The 16,614-nt window shown below is 31.9% G+C and overlaps 1 protein-coding gene across 4 annotated transcripts in view; it reads left to right on the top strand.

Moving 5' to 3' along the window:
* PTPN4 (protein tyrosine phosphatase non-receptor type 4) overlaps positions 1-16,614 on the top strand; it is a 218,855-nt gene that overhangs the window by 43,660 nt on the left and 158,581 nt on the right. The gene's annotated exons all lie outside the window — the stretch shown is intronic.

Raw genomic sequence — 16,614 nt, 5'->3', positions numbered from 1 at the left:
ATAATACAGGCAGGTTTGTATGGGTTACAGTTGGCATCATTGGCCTGAGCATCCACAGTTACGGGGTAATATATTTGAGTAATTTCATTCTCAGGTATGGAGAGTAACTCAAACTACTCTAAACAAATGTTGATCTATTGGAGAGCTTCAGCAAACTTTATTTAATTAACAGTTCAGCAATGATTTGGAATGAATCTGTTAGTTATAAATAAATAATTCTTCTAAAATGCATTGAAAGTTCTTGAAAACAATTCTCAAAAATATTCTAAGCTTATTGCTATTTTATTAATATGTTAATATGAATGACAGGCAGAAAAGCCTAGCCTTTCTGTGAATTATTTGTTAACCAAAATTTTTGAGTGTCTGGTATGTGCATATCTCACCAATAACCCAGGTTCTCTGGTGACAGATAAAGAAATATCATAAAAATACCTTTCATTTTTTTAAAAGTAGAAAACAACCATTGTAAATCCAAAAAGTACTTTATAAACCACAGATTCCTCTGTGTCAGCTTTTCTTATTAATAACTTTGATTTCATAACTTTCAGAGCACCATTTTTGAAAACTGTTCTTGACACTTGAACCTTAAAAACATTTTTTTAGTATGTAGAAAAATTTCAGTCAATCTTTTCTTAGAGGTCTGTTATATTATTTGTATCCAGCATTTGCTTTAACCAGCCCCCAAGAAAGCATAAAATCTGAAGTAAAGATATGGGATTATTTTGATTTAAGATATCATTTCAGTGGGGAAAACTAAAATCCAATCTGAGTTCAACATGAATTTCTGTAACTCAAAATCATTTTCATACATAAGTATAATGTGATGAAACTTTCTTGCCCCTTAGGGTAGAATGTGACAGAACTAAGATCAGACTTTTTAATTTGGTATGACTAACTTTTACTTTATTAAGAGTAGAAAAAAATAAGGGCAGCTAGGTGATGCAGTGGATAGAACAACAGCCCTGAAGTCAGGAGAACCTGAATTCAAATCTAGCCTCAGACACTTAATACTTCCTAGCTGTGTGATTCTGGGCACAACGCCAATTGCCTCAGCCAAAAAAAAAAAAAAAAAAAAAAAAAGTAGAAAAATAATTCATATTCTCTAGTATTTTAAGATTTAACAAATAATTTTTGTTACTACAAATAATTTTGTATTTCGTGTTGTTTTATTTTAGTTGTTAATCTATCATCCTGTTCTATATTGTAACTATTTCACAAGTTTATAGGTATTTTGCTGACAGAAGAGAGGTAAGAAAGACTAGGTTGATATTGGTGGCTGGGACATTCTTTATAATGAGGACCTTTAAGCATTTCTGTTATCTGTACAGATGTGAAGAAGATCCAGTTTGCATGAATTTATTAAACATCTCCTCTGTGCCTGGTACTGAGTACTAGGGATACAAAGAAAGTCAAAAGACAATCTCAAATCTCAACGAATTCACTGTATAAGGGAAACAACATATAAAAACTATATCTCAATGAGGTGTATACAGACCAAATTGGGGAAAGGCTTCTTGCAGTCTATTGGGAGAAGGAAAAAGATGAGAAGGAATATGTATGCATAATGTTTATTAATAGCTTTTAAATTGTATTTAAAATATAGATTTTTTCAAAGAAGATATCTGGGGAAAGTTAAGCATAATTCCATAAAACACTTGTGAATTATGCATTTATATTATATCTGTTATATATCTTTCCAATTTTTAAACATTTCTTACATTGTTTCCAATAACTTTGAGATTATAAATTATATATGTTTAGCCTTTAAATAATGTTTAATTTTCTTATGTTGGTTTTTGTAATAGTTTTAAATTATACACTCTTAACATTTATGGCCTCTAAGTTTCATCATTTTAAAAATGAAATTAGATTATATGACTTCTTCATTCTTAATATGATTTTTTCCTAATTTTTCTATCAATTGACTAAGTTTACTTTCAGTTTAATTTAATAATTTGTATTCCATAATATACATATTTTCTAATTATATTTGGAATGCTGGATCCAACCCTTGTTTGCTTGAAAAACATCTTAATCTCTAGTATATGTGAAAGTATTCATTTCTGCTTCTTAAATTAAGGTTAGAAAAATATGATTTTTAAAACAGACTCATCTTAAATCTGAGGAAGAATTTAGACATTATTTGAACTAACTTCCTCATTTTATATATAAGAGGAAAAGGGAACACAAAGAAGTGATCATTGCCTCTTTTCTACTTAATTTACATTCTTATCTATTTGGGCCTTATATGCGTTATAGTAATCTCTTGTTGAAAAAAGAATAAGACTTTAATCTCAAAGAAAAGGAAAAAAATGGAGTAATAAATTTTATAACTTATAGGCTCTTTAGATATATAAGGCTATAATATGTCATTTATATCAATAAACTATTGGCCAGGAAGTCTTACTTGGTAGACTGTCTAAAGAACCTATGTATCGAGGTTTGCAATATTTTACAGGAGACAGCAACAGAAAGACATTCCAAAGAAAAAGAAAAGCAGGAAAGCAAAATGGCTGTCTGATGAAGCTTTACAAATTGTTAAGGAGAGTAGTAAAGCAAAAGGGAGAGGAGAAAGAGAAAAATATAATCAACTAAATGTAAAATTCCAAAGATAAGATTTTCTTAAATGAACCATGCAAAGAAATAGAAGAAAACAACAGAATGGGAAAGTTTCATGCAAAAATCATCAGTGTTATGAAAAACAAAAATGGAGGGATTTAATAGAAGCAAAAGAGAATACATAGAAAAAACTATACAAGAAAAATCTTAACATCACTGATAACCATGATGGTCTGGTTATTGATCTAAAACTATCCTGAAGAATGAAATTAATCAAGTAGACCTTGTTAAGGCTGAGGGAGGTCATCGAATTCTAGGTGGGCTATTTAAAACTTTAAAATATGATATTGCACTCAATTTGCCAGTAAATTTGGAAAACACGACAATGTCCATTAGATTGGAAAGGGTTAGTATACTTATGAAGAAGGGCAATGCCATAGAATGTTCAAATTACCAAACAATTACATGCATTCACATGCAAACAAGGTTGTACTTAAGATTTTGCAAGCTAGGCTTCTGCAATATGTGGACTGTGAGAATTGCCAGAAGAACAGAATGGTTTTCAGAAAAGCAGAAGAGGTATAGACAATGGCTAACATTTGCTGCATTATGGACAAAGTAAGAGATCTACTTCTGCTTCATTGAGTATACTCATTGATACCACTCTGATGACAGAAAATGAAGAGAAACTAAGAAGCCTCTTGATGAAAGTTTAACAGGAGAATGTGAAAACTGGGAAGCTTAATATAAAAAACAAAACACACTAAGATCTTGGCAACTGGTCCTATCGTTTTCTGGCAAATAAAAGAAGAAGAATTGGAAGCAGTGTTAGATTTTCTGTCATTGGACTTAAAGATCATTGCAGCTGGCAACTGCAGCCAGGAAATTAAAGGACACTTCTTTATTAGAAGAAAAACTGGCAAATCTGGACAGCATACTAAAAAGCAAAGATATCACTTTGCCAGCAAAGGTCCATATAGTCAAAGCTATGGGTTTTTCTAGTAGCAATGTATGATTGTGAGAGTTGTACTATTGGGAAAGCTGACCATCACAGAATTGATGCTTTTGAATTCAGTGCTGGAAAAGACTGTTGAGACAGCAAGGAAATCAAATTAGTCAATACTTAAAGAAATTAATTCACGCTATTCACTGAAAGATCAAATACTGAAACTTAAATACTTTGACCACAAAATGAGAAAATAGAACTCACGAAAAGACCCTGATGTTTGGGAAAATTGAAGCTAAAAGGAAAAGGGAACAGCAGAAGACGAGATGAATAGAGAGTATCATGAAAACATAAATGTGAACTTGGATAGACTTGAAGAGATAGTAAAGGATGGAAGAACCTATCAAGCTGTGGTCTGTGGGATGTCAAAGAATCAGACATGACTAAATAAAAACACAAGAATTCTTAATTGAATTCGTAGACACTTTGTAATATCTAAATAACTTGAGTCAGTAAAGAAAATGTCTTATAAATTTCAAACAAATTATCTCCTATTTTAAATAGTGACAATTTTTCATCTCACTGCTTATTTTTGTTATCTTCTAATTTTAAAATGACTAGTTTTTCCCCAGTCTCCTGTTCTGTAACCATGAGACAACTTTAGGAAGAAATATAGGGCTTGACTTTTGATAGTGTATGTTGGGAACTAATAGTATGAAATTTCCTTTCTTTGCAAATTAGCTCATAACTTGTTTATAATTTAGTCTTTGGAACTGACCTCCTGTGGTTTTATAGTGAATTAATGAATATTAATTCTTAGTTTGTAGGATTTTTCTTACGTGGTTTTATAGTGAATTAATGAATATTAATTCTTAGTTTGTAGGATTTTTCTTTTAAAATGAAAAAGAATTGCTCAAGTTCTTCCTACTCATATTAAAGCCTATTCAAATGGTTTTTGTGTTAAATTTTTGTTTATTTAGGAAAGAACAAGGAGACAATGGAGTCACAAAACTTAAGTATCCAGATGAAATTGGACAGTTGAATGTGTGAGATGAAAGGGACTGATTAAATATGTGGTGTTTTGACAAAAATTGAAAAATAATGTTTAGGAACTTTTAAGTTTAAGATATATCTGGAAAAAACAATTTGAAATGTTCAGTATGCAGTGTGTGTATGTGTGTGTTTGAGTTGTAACCCTAAGAATTGATGAGGTTACCAATAGTGTGAACTGAGAGAAAAAAAGAGTGTATAGGACAGAATCTTGGGGAATGGGGCCAAAACAACTGCAGTTGCAATTTATAAAGGGATGATGGTCAGTCAGTAAAGGTGATGGAGAAAGAACAATTAGATGGACTGAAAATAGTATCATCTTAGCTCAGAGAGGAGATAATAGTATCCACGGTGAAAGAGAGGTCTCTAGTGTCAAATGTAGAGCAAATAAGTCCAGAAGAATATAGACTATAAAAGTTAAATAATTGGTAACTTCACTTTTAAATCATTGATTACTTCACTTGAGTGGTGAGGTCAGAAGACAGATTACAAAGGACAAGATTGTGAGAGAAGAGGAAATAGAGGCAGCTAGTATTATGGAAAACTTTTCAAGGGAATCTGGCTGAGAAAGAAAGGAGAGAGAACAATAATTTGAGAAAATCAGTAAGATATAATATTGTTTTTCAAAGACCCAGCTTCTGAGATAAGAACTCACTATTAGACAAAAATTGCTGGGAAAATTGGAAATTACTATGCAAAAACTAGGCACTGACCCACATCTAGTACCCTATACCAAAATAAGGTCTAAATAGGTTCGTGATTTAAATATAAAGAGATACTATAAGCAAATTAGAAGAACAAAGGATAGTCTACCTCTCAGATCTGTGGGGAAGGAAGAAATTTATGACCAAAGAAGAACTAGAATACTTTATAGACTGCAAAGCCCAGCTAAATTGTATGTAAAACAAACTTTAAATGATTATAAATGCTAGCTATTTATGATTATGATGATTATTTTAAGTAACTTGCCCAAAAAGCAAACTTTCATTTAAGTAACCTGCCACAGTAAGTATCTGTGGCAGGATTTTGACTCGGTTATTCCTGACTCCCAAGTCAGTTACCAACATTTGATCATGTTATTCATCAGTTTGGAAACCCTATCCACTTCTTTCAGAAACCTTATACTTGTTTCAGGAACTGCATTGAGAAGTGGCAAGGTTAAGTATGCATGTAGATATGGTAATGGAAAGAGATCTGAGCACACTGTTACAGAGCAGAAGTAGAGACTGACCAGAGGCCTGGCAATCAGTGCCTTTTATAATTTGACTTTATCCTCCCTTCCTCCTTCCCTCCCTCCCTTCCTTCCTTCCTCCCTTCCTTCCTTCCTTCCTTGCTTCCTTCCTTCCCTTCCTTCCCTTCTTTCCCTTCCTTCCTTCCTTCCTTCCTTCCCTTCCTTCCCTTCCTCCCTCCCTCCTTCCTTTCCTCCCTTCCTCCCTCCCTCCCTTTTTTCCTTTCTATAATAGCTTTTTATTTCAAAATACATTCATAGTTTTCTACATTTACCCTTGCAAAACCTTATGTTCTAAATTTTTCTCCCTCTTCCCCCTTCCTTTCTCCCTTCCCCTAGATAGCAAGTAATCCATAGGTTAAACATATACAATTCTTCTAAACATATTTCCACATTTATCTGCATAAGAAAAATCAGATTAAAAAGAAAAAAAAAACAAGCAAATAGCAGCAAGAAAAATACATTCAGTCCCCACAGACCTCTTTCTGGATGCAGATGTCTCTCTCTCCATCACAAGACCTTTGGAGTTGGCCTGAATCACCTCATTGTTGATAAGAGCCACATTCATCAGAATTGATTATCATCTTCCGGTTCTATTCACTTCATTTAGCATCAGTTCATGTAAGTCTCTCCAGGCCTCCCTAACATCATCCTGCTGATCATTTCTTATAGAATAATATTCCATAACATTCACATTTCATAACTTTTTTTAGCCATTCTCGAACTGTTGGGCATCCACTCGGTTTTACACATGTGTCCTTTCCCCTTATTTATGATCTCCTTGGAATACAGGCTCAGCAAAAACGCTGCTGGATCAAGAGTATGCACAGTTTGATAGTCCTTTGGCCATAGTTCCAAATTGTTCTCTAGAATGTCAATCTATTTTTCTAATTTTACCTGACAACTGTTACTCATTGTTTTCAAACTAATATTACTTACAGTCTTTTGTTCTTGTCTTGTTCTATACTGTCTTTGTGCCTTTACTCAGACATGATACATAATAGGTGACACATAAATGGTAGTTGTTATTGACATGGAAGATGTGCTTGTCTGGAAAGAAGGTAGTAATGTATAGTATGAAACAGACATCCTCGGTGTGTTTTTGTTTCTTGTTCTGCTTTTGAGAAAAGCTATTTAATTCCTGGTTATTGAGTTTATCTGTCATAATGAAGAGAAAACATTTTCAGTTTTTTATTTATTGTGATTTGTTGGGTGGTTTTCTTGGCAAACATAGGTGTTGGGATAAGTCATGGTCTCAAATCAACTATAATGTTTTTATAAAATTTTACTTTTTTGCATGAATGAGATATTCTGATTCCAAAAATATTCTTTTAGGAAATCAAGGAATGAAGAATGCAGAATGACCTACTGTAGGAGAGGACTACTATATTAAGTGAACAACTTAAAATATTTATTGTTTATAGAGATAGATGGTTAGTTAAATCTATTTTGAATGCTAAGACTGTAAGCATATATAAAATCTTAGAGTAAAGAATTGTTTTTGTTTTAGTTTTCTTTATTTTTAACTTAGTTAAGTTTTACATACACCCACCCTAAAATAGGAAATTTTACCATCTCCCAAATTTAGTCAGTTTTTTTATGCAGCTTTCAACAGTTACTCTGCATTATAAATAGTTCATGAAACGTCAATGGCTATGAAAAATATGTGTTCAGTGTTGAAATAATACACGATAAAACATAAATTTTATTGTATAATACAAATTAGGGTAGATTTTTCTTTATTGCCCATAAATATTGACTAGTTTATAAAACTTCCTGTTCCTGTAGTTGACATGGGTCTTAATAATCTTATATTTGTTTGATTTTATTTTTTATTCTGGATTTAACTTTCATATACAAAAGAGGATTGTGTATGAAACTCCACTGCTTGCTTTTTAAAATGAATTTATATATGTATAAAACAAATTCAATTTTACTTTCAAAAATGTCTCATTTGGTTATACAACTGTGTAACTTTTTAAATGTTTCAATGATGATCCCCTCTTTTCTTTCCTTATTTTTTCCGATGGACATTGCTGTCTTTGCCCTCCCAACCTTTTTTCCTTTTCAATTAAAAACAGGAAGGGAAAAAAATCCTATTTTAACAAATCAGTATAATCAAGTAAAATAAATTACATGCTAACAATGTCCAGAAATGATATATTCTCTAGAATCTTGGCCAGTCATTGCTTTTATCAAAGTCCTTAAGTCTTTCAAAGTTGTTTTTCTTTAAAATATTATTTTCACTTTATAACCCATTTTCTTAATTTTTCTAATTTCACTAATCAAGTCTTGAATCCAAGATTTCTTTGAAATTAGTTTCTTCATTATTTCTGTTGATATAATAATCATTCCATTCCATTCCATCCATGTACTTCAGCCATATCCCAATTAGTGGCCACCCTATTAATTTCCCAGTTCTTTTTTCCCCATTTAATCCATGCTTCATTTAGAATCAAGAAGGTTCTCTTTGGACATTTGCTCTCTAGTGGTATCTTACTTTAATGCTTCCCTTCCCATACCTACAAGTGATGGTTGTATCACTGTTGAGTTTCTTTCTTCAACCATTTTTTTGGTATATTTTTGCTGACCTTCATTCTCTTCACTAATACAAATAATAATATTCAGCATATATTATAAAATACATTAGGATTTTCAAAGCACTTTACAAATATCCTCTCATTTTTCAGATAATTTTTGGACATAGATGCTATTAGCATTCCCATGTTACAATGAAACTGAGGCAGATAAAAAAAAAGGTTGCATGGCATGAATAGAATCATCCAGCTATCTGAGATACTCTTTTGGGTGGGTGGGTGCTCTATTTATCTATTTATTCATTTTGTTGCAGCTTTTTATTTACAAGATATGCATGGGTAATTTTTCAGCATTGACAATTGCCAAACCTTTTGTTCCAATTTTTCACCTTCTTCTCCCCACCCTCTCCCCCAGATGGCAGGATGACCATTACATGTTAAATATGTTAAAGTATATGTTAAATACAATATATGTATACATGTTCATACAGTTACTTTGCTGCACAAGAAGAATCAGACTTTGAAATAATCTACAATTAGCCTGTGAAGGAAATCAAAAATGCAGGTGGACAAAAATAGAGGGATTGGGAATTCTATGTAGTGGTTCATAGTCATCTCCCAGAGTTCTTTCCCTGGGTGTAGCTGGTTCAATTCATTACTGCTCCATTGGAACTGATTTGGTTCATCTCATTGCTGAGGATGGCCATGTCCATCAGCATTGATCATCATATAGTATTGTTGTTGAAGTATATAATGATCTGGTCCTGCTCATTTCACTCAACATCAGTTCATTTAAGTCTCTCCAGGGCTTTCTGAAATCATCCTGCTGGTCGTTTCTTATAAAACAATAATATTCCATAACATTCATATACCACAATTTATCCAACCATTCTCCAATTGATGGGCATCCGTTCAATTTCCAGTTTCTAGCCACTGCAAAAAGGCTGCCACAATCATTTTGGCACATACAGGTCCCTTTCCCTTCTTTAAGATCTCTTTGGGATATAAGCCCAGTAGTAACACTGCTGGATCAAAGGGTATGCACAGTTTGATAACTTTTTGAGCTTAGTTCCAAATTGCTCTCCAGAATGGCTGGATGTATTCACAATTCAACCAACAATGTATCATTGTCCCTGTTTTCCCGCATCTCCTCCAACATTCCGCATTATCTTTCCCTGTCATTCTAGCCAATCTGACAGGTATCTAGTGGTATCTCAGAGTTGTCTTAATTTGCATTTCTCTGATTAATAATGACTTGGAGCATCTTTTCATATGGCTAGAAATAGTTTCAATTTCTTCATCTGAGAATTGTCTATTCCTATCCTTTGACCATTTATCAGTTGTAGAATGGCTTGATTTCTTATAAGTTAGAGTCAATTCTCTATATATTTTGGAAATGAGGTCTTTATCAGAACCTTTGATTGTAAAAATGTTTTCCCAGTTTATTGCTTCCCTTCTAATGAGATACCTATTTTGATAAGAGGTTTGAACTCAGTCTTTCTGATTCTAGATCCAAAGACTTCTTAGGTATTTTATACTACCTCCAGTATTGTAGCTGCCAACCTCTATATGCCAGTCTATCCCTTGCAACTCCATGTCTTCCAAACCTTTTGTACAGAGGTCACATCTAATGCACTTTAACAAACCTTTCTTGTTTTATAATTTTTTCTTGAAGCAAAATCTGTTGTAAAGATTTATCCAAATTAGTATTTATAAGGCTAATCTTTTATGAAAGATTTGGAATTTAAATATACAAGCAAGAATTGTACATATAGATAATTGGCTGAGCTTTCTTTTATTTAAATTTAAATAGAATTTAACTTTTATACTGGGATTACAAAGGAACAAAAATGTTAAAACAGAGCAAGACATAATTTAAGTGACCTCATTCTGGGTTCTAGTAGACCACTAAAATACTCCTGTAACAAATACCACAGCAGAAGAAAACAAAGTAAACTCTGAATAGAAATCTTGTTTATTTTCCAAATGCCCAGTAGGTTTATAGTTTATATTGCCTCTACCAGTTAGGAAATAATATTGATGTCATGTTATGGATTAAATAAATATTTGTAGGATCTAATTTTATTATGTATCATTTATAAATTCATTTAGGAGAAAGCTTTCCAAGTATGCTCTAATTTAAACAAAAATATTGTATATAATAGGTAAAGATTTAGAGAACTGGCCTTAATGTAATTAAGGGCCTTATTTTTATAAAAGCATGAAAGAGAAAGCTATTTTTAATATATTTACTAATTTATTATCAAGCATTCCTAAAAATATGAAGTACTGTTTTAAAATTAGTTGGTGATCCATTTTCTGTGTCAGTCTCCCTTCTGATGTGTGCACCTCAATAGAGCTTAGATAGGATTGTTGGTACATTTTAGATAGACTATAATTTGGTAAGAAAATTATATAGAGCAAATCAGAAGAAGAATCACATTTGTGCACTTTTTGTTAAATTGTGTCTGACTCTTGATGGCTCTTAAGATCTTAACAGTTGTTTAATATATACTATTTGATTGGCATTGAATTAATTAAAAATTCTTACATTCCCATAAACAGAAATGGTAGTGATCTAGGAAAGACAGTTATTTAAGGATACAGGGGAGGAGAAAGTCAGAGGAACCTTATAAAGTTTCCAAATACAAATTATTATTTGACATTTTAAAAATGTAAAATACAATCTGTATTAGTTGTTTGTGTTTCATTGTAAAGAATTAAGGGACTTGGTGAGAATTTGGATTTGGAAATGTATTTATGAGCCTTTGTTTTGTAGTACTTGGCATTTAGGTTGCTTGTGTAGAAGATAGTTTTCTCATCCTAATATTTCTGGTTTATTAATTTTGAATAAATTATCACCAAAATTATTTGCTATTTTAGTGAATTAAAAGTTCCTTTTTGTCTGTTTTATGAATTATGAATATCAAAAAGCTAAGGAGTTTATCTTACTGGTGTTTTTGTTTTCTTAAACTCTTAATGTAACTCTAGGTCAGATATACCTATATTTAAGACTTTAAAAAGTTATTTTTTATTTTAATTTTTTTGGGGGTGGTGGTGAAGTAATTGGGGTTAAGTGATTTGCCCAGAGTCACATAACTAGGAAGTATTTGAACCCTGAGGCCAGATTTGAACTCAGGTCCTCCATACTCCAGGGCCAGCTCTCCATCTACTGTTCCATTTAACTGCCCCTTATTTTAAGTTTTTTTATTTATCATTCATTTTTGAATTTTCAGTTCCAAAGTCTCTCTATCCCTTCCCCAAATCCTTTTCTCACCGAAAGAGAAGACAAAGCAACATAATAACAATTTTACATGTGAAGACATACAAAATGTATGTTCTTGTCCTTTCCAAAAGCAGGGGCAAAAAAGTGGAAAGAAGTGCCTCAGTTTCATCATCTTGGAGATGGGTAGCATTTTTCATCATGAGTTCTTTGGAATTGTTCTACTATCTTGTATTGATCAGAGAATCTAAAATCGTTCACAGTTGATCATTATGTAAATATTCTTATACATAATTTCTCCTGGTTATACTTACTTTACTTCATATCATTCATGGATATCATATTTTACTTTATATCATCAAATCTTTCCAGGTTTTTCAGAAACCGTCACATTTTCATTTTTTATATCCCAGTAATATTCTATCACAATTATCTACTTGTTTAGCCATTTGCCAAATGAACATAAGCTTGATTTCCATTTCTTTATTACCACAAAACGAGCTGCTATAAATATTTTTGTACTTACATATCCTTTTTCCTTGATCTTTTGGGTGTATAGACCTAGTAGTAATATTACTATGCCAAAGGACATATATACATTTTGATAGCCCTTTGGGCATAATTCCATATTGATTTACTGAATGGTTCAAAACTTCATTAGCACTACATTAATGTATTTATTTACCTATAATCCCCTCTATCTAGCATTTGTCATTCCTTTTTTGTCATGTTAGCCAATCTGATGGGTGTAAAGTAGTACCTCAAAATTGTTTTAACTTGTATTTATCAAGTGATTTAGAGCATTTTTTCATGTGCCCATTGATAGCTTTGATACTTTTTTCAGAAATATCAAAACCATATTTGTTTTGTACAGAGAATTTAGTAAGAGACTGTCTTTGGCTTTTCAAATAGTTTACATAGTACTGAAATCACTTGTTCTTTCAATGTTGCTAGAATTCACTTATTAATCTGCCTGGTCTAGGGATTTTTCTTAAGGAACTCATTTATGGCTTCTTCAGTTTCTTTTTTTAAGACGTAGTTTATTTATTTAAGTATTCCATTTCCTCTTATGTTTATCTGATCAATTCATATTTTTGAACTATTCATCCATAATTCACTTAGATTGTCTGTTACATTGATATATAATTGAGGAAAATCTCTCTTTAAAATTGCTTTAATTTTATTTTTCATTGAAAATTAATTTTTCATATTTTGGCTTTCTTTATTTTTTAAAATAATATTCACCAATTGTTTATATATTTTGTTTTTTCATAAAAATTAGCCGCCTAGTTTTGTTCCTTATTTCACTGATTTTTTATTTTTATTTATTTTTTCATCTCCTTTGATTTTTCAGGTTTTCTGTATTAGTGTTTCATTGGGAATATTTTGTTTGTTCTTTTTCTAGTTTTTTTATTTGCATGCCAAATTCATTGACCTGCTATTTTTCTTTTATTGATATAAGACTATTTAGAGATACAAATTTTGCCTTAAGTACTGCTTTTTGCTGCATGCCCAAATTTTGTTATTGAATTATTATATTTAATGAAATTATTGATATATTTTTGATTTGTTCTTTGACTTGTTCATTCTTTAGGATTAGATTATTTACTTTCCAACTTAATTTTAATCTATGCTTCCTAGGCCCTTTATTGAATACAATTTTTATTGCATTATTGTTTGAAAAGGGTGCATATCTGCTTTTGTTTGTGAGGTTTTTAATGTCCAAATACATAATTACTCTTTTTGAAGGTGCTTTGTGCAGGTAAGAAAAAGGTACACTCCTTTCTATTTCTATTTAGTTTTCTTCAGAGGCCTGTTATATCCTTAACTTCTTTCTTATTTATTGTATGGTTAGGCTCTTGAGAGGTTACCTTATTGAGGTTACCTTACCAATAAAATGTGACTATCTGTGTCTTCCTGTAACCCATTTAACTTTTCCTTATTTGGGAATTTGGATATTATATTTGGTATTTATATTTAGTATTAATATTAACTTATTGTTCATGTTATCTTTTAGCAAAATATTTCTTTGCTTATCTTTTTTTAATCAGAGCTGGCTTTTCTTTTACTTTGTTTGAGATCATGATTGCTGCCCTTGCCTTTTTTTACTTAGGCTGGAGAATAGTAAATCTGTTCTACTCCTTTATTTCAGTTGTTTGTTGTCTCTTTGTTTCAAGTATATTTCTTGTAAATGTTGGATTCTGGTTTCTAATCTAGTCTACGGTCTGCTTTCATTTTATGGATGAGTTTATCCCATTTATAATCACAGTTATGATTTGCAACTATGTATTTTTCTCCATCCTATTTTTTTTTCTTCTGTTTATTCTTTTCCTTTTTTTAATCCTTTTCCTCCTCAAAAGTCTGTTTTGCTTCTGGCCACTTCTTCCTTTAATCTACCTTCTTTCTGAAAGAGGGTAAAATTTTTACCTTTTTTCCTCTTGTTTCTTAATTAGAAAGATTACACAACTGACTATGCATAAATATAAACAAATATTATATATGCATGTATTTTTTTCTCCTCTTTGAACCAGCTAAGTTGAGAGTGAGATTCAAACATTGTCTATACCCTTCTCCCTTTTTACTCTCCAATGTTAAAACTCCTTCTTATGCCTTTCTTTTATATGAAATGATTTTCTCCATCCCTCTTCTTCCTCCTCCCAATGTGTCCCTTTCTTACCTGAATTTTTATGATTATTATTTTGAGATCAACATAATGAACTCACACTTGTGCCCTCTATCTTATGAAGAATTCTTCTAAATTCCCTAATAAAGATAAAACTTCTTAGGAGTTACATGTTATATCCCATTTAGGAATATAAACAGTTTCTCTTTAATGTTTGTTTATGTTTCTCGAGTCTTGTGTATGTATGTTATATTATCTATTTAACTTTGGTCTTTTTATCAGAAATACTTGGAAATTTTCCATTTCATTAAATGACCATTCCCTTCATCTCCTGCGCCCCCCTCCCCCCCCCCCCCTCCCCTCTACCCTCTCCCTCCTGAAGCATTAAGTTCAGTTTTTCTGGCTAGGTTATTCTTGGTTGTAATCCTAGGTCCTTTGCCATCCCCAATACCATTATTATAAGTCCTCTGTTCCTTTTTGTGGCTGCTGCTAAATCTTATATTAACTTGATAATAGTTCTGTGTAATTTGAATGGTTTACTTCTAGTATTTTTTTCTTAATCTGGATTCTCTAGAATTTGGCTATAATATTCTTGCAAATTTTTATTCTGGGATTTTTTTCAGTAGGTAAATTGGTAGGTTCTTTCAATTTCTATTTTGCTCTCTGTTTCTAAGATATTGAAGAAATTTTATAATTTCTTTAAATATGTTTAAGCACTTAAAAAATTGTGGCATTTATGTAGTTTACTATTTCTGAAATTATCTCTTTTGATCTGTTTGGCAGGTCAGTTTTTTTTTTTTTTTTTTTTTTTTTTTTTTTGGTATAAGATGCTACACATTCCTTCCTTGACTTTATTGTTTTCTCGATCTGTCCTGGAGTCATTAGCTTCCACTTGCCCAGTTGTAATTTTTGAGTAATTGTTATCTTCAGTGAACCTTTTTTATTTTTTCTGTTTGGCTAATTCTACTTTTTAAGAAGTTGTCATTTTTGCATGTCTTGAATTTTGAAATCTTTTTTTTCTCTCTCTTTTTTTTTAGCTCTTCTAGGAATTTATGTTGGTTCTGAGTCCAATCTGCAATTCCTCCCTCTCCGGCCCCTGCTTTGAGATTTTGCTTATTATTGTCTTCTGAATTTGTCTTGAGCTTCTCTGTTGCCATCTAGATTTTTATGATCAAGTTTTTTGTTGTTGGTTTTTTGCTCATTTTTCCAGTATTTTTCTTGACTTTGAACTGTGTTAGATTTGGGTTCTGCTCTTCTAAGGGAGGTGGGATATACTTTCATGCATCCATTTTTTTTGCCTTGCTATTTTCAAAACTAATTCTGGAAAACTTAAAAAAAACTTTTGCTTTTTACTGCTTCCAGATCCTGCATTATGGGGAACAGTGTGATCACTTCTCTCCTGGTCTGTGCTGTAGTCTTTAACCAGCTTACTCTCCTTGCATCTTCAAGTCCTAATGATCCCCTTTTGGAATTGTCACCAGGGCCCTTGTGACTACAAGTCTTCCTATGTGTCCTGAAACTGGTATCTAGTTCTAGGTAACAGACAGTGGGGCAGTGGAGTTATCAGACATTACCCAGACTCACACCCAGTTCCAGTAGAGGGAGGAGTCTGTCTCCTAGAATCTCTCTGACTGGTTATCCAAGTCATCTTGTTGTCTTTGAGTGTTAAGAACTTTAGAAATTTCTGTAACTGCCACTTCTCTCATCTTCCAGTTCTGCAGCTAATGTTCCAATTAGCTGTTAATTAGTAATGTTATTGTCACTACACTGCACTTTCAACAAGTCCTTATCCAGCTATCAATAGAGTTTTTACTAAGTTCTCTTGGGCTAGGAAAATATCGTATGCCAGTTTTTGGGTATGCTGCTCCAAAATTCTATTGACACATTTTTAAGTTCTTTGGATATTAATGTGTGGATTTTAATTTGGATAATAATTAATTTGGATATTAAGTGAAATGCACCTTATATCCCATCATCTTGGTTCCCATATGAAGTTATATCTTTTTGAAAGATAAATTTCAGAAATTTTGTAGAGTTGTTTAATTCATTCAAAATTGACTGTTCATCTGAATCTGTAAGCATTTTGTTTTGCTAAACTAATCACTTGTTTTTTTATTTATTTTTTATTTTTATTTAATAGCCTTTTATTTACAGGATATATACATGGGTAACTTTACAGCATTAACAATTGCCAAACCTCTTGTTCCAATTTTTCACCTCTTACCCCCCAGATGGCAGGATGACCAGTAGATGTTAAATATATTAAAATATAACTTAGATACACAATAAGTATACATGACCAAAACATTATTTTGCTGTACAAAAAGAATCAGACTCTGAATTATTGTACAATTAGCTTGTGAAGGAAATCAAAAATGCAGGTGGGCATAAATATAGGGATAGGGAATTTAATGTAATGGATTTTAGTCATCTCCCAGAGTTCTTTTT

This window comes from Sarcophilus harrisii, chromosome 3 (genome assembly GCF_902635505.1).
Source record: "Sarcophilus harrisii chromosome 3, mSarHar1.11, whole genome shotgun sequence".
In the NCBI taxonomy this organism is placed as follows: domain Eukaryota; kingdom Metazoa; phylum Chordata; class Mammalia; order Dasyuromorphia; family Dasyuridae; genus Sarcophilus; species Sarcophilus harrisii.
Note: the sequence above shows the minus strand (reverse complement) of the source record. Positions and strands in the feature narration are given on the sequence as shown.